The sequence below is a fragment of the Chrysochloris asiatica genome, unplaced genomic scaffold, assembly GCF_000296735.1.
Source record: "Chrysochloris asiatica unplaced genomic scaffold, ChrAsi1.0 scaffold00622, whole genome shotgun sequence".
In the NCBI taxonomy this organism is placed as follows: domain Eukaryota; kingdom Metazoa; phylum Chordata; class Mammalia; order Afrosoricida; family Chrysochloridae; genus Chrysochloris; species Chrysochloris asiatica.
This window is the reverse complement of record NW_006409140.1, coordinates 36,409-37,555: the sequence shown is the minus strand read 5'-3', so window position 1 is coordinate 37,555 and position 1,147 is coordinate 36,409.

Here is a 1,147-nt window from a genome sequence, read left to right as displayed (position 1 = left end):
AGATGGGTTTGCACAGTGCCAGAATCAGTGGGCTCAAGCGTAGCAACGATTATGAGGTTGGCACAGGACCAGGTATTATTTCGTTCTGTTATGCATAAGGTTGCTATGAGTTGGTACTGACTCGACAGCACCTAACAACATGTATCTATGCTTCCACCAATACCCCCTTGTCTTGATTTACTATCAGGCAGAGTTATTTCTCTCATTTTCCCTTTCCTTTTAAGATTGTTTTAGGGACAATACATTTCCATATTTATTTTAGAATATGCTTGTCTGTCTACAAAAATTCTTGCTAGAATTGTGTGTGTGGAAAATATACACAAGAAAACACTATGAATTCAGCAACTTTATAATTCAGTGAAGGTATTGTTAGGATTCTGATGTTGTTGTTGTTGTTAGGTGCCATCAAGTCAGTACCGACCCATAGCAACCTTATACACAGCAGAACGAAACACTGCCCAATCCTGGGCCAATCTCACTACTGTTGCCACGCTTGAGTCTATTGATGCTGCCACTTGGCCAATCCATCTTGTTGGGAGTCTTCCTCTTTTACTTTGACCCTCCACCTTACCAGACATGATATCCTTCTCCAGGGACTGGTCTCCTGACAATATGTCCAAAGTATGAGAGATGAAGTTTGGACATCTTGGCCTCTAAGTAGCACTCTGGCTACACTTCTTCCAAAATGGATCTATTGGTTCTTTTGACAGCCCATGGCACTTTCAATATACACAAGCATCAATTCTTCTACAGTCTTCCTTATTCACTGTCCAGCTTCCACATGCATATGAGGTTATTGAAAACACCATGGCTTGGATCAGGCGTACCTTAGTCCTCAAGCTGACAGTTTTGCTTTTCAATGCTTTATAAAGGTCTTGTGCAGCAGATTTGCCTAAAACAATACGTCGTCTGATCTCTTGACTGCTGCTTCTGTGAGTGTTGATAGTTGATCAAAAAATAATGAAGTCCTTGACAACTTCAATCTTTTCTCTGTTGATAAGAATGTTGTTTATTGGTTCAATGGTGAGGATTTTTGTTTTCTTTACATCGAGATGTAATCCATACCAAAGGCTGTGCTGTTTGATCTTCATCAGTAAATGTCTTAAGTCCTCTTCACTTTCAGCAACCAAGGTTGCATCATCTGCAT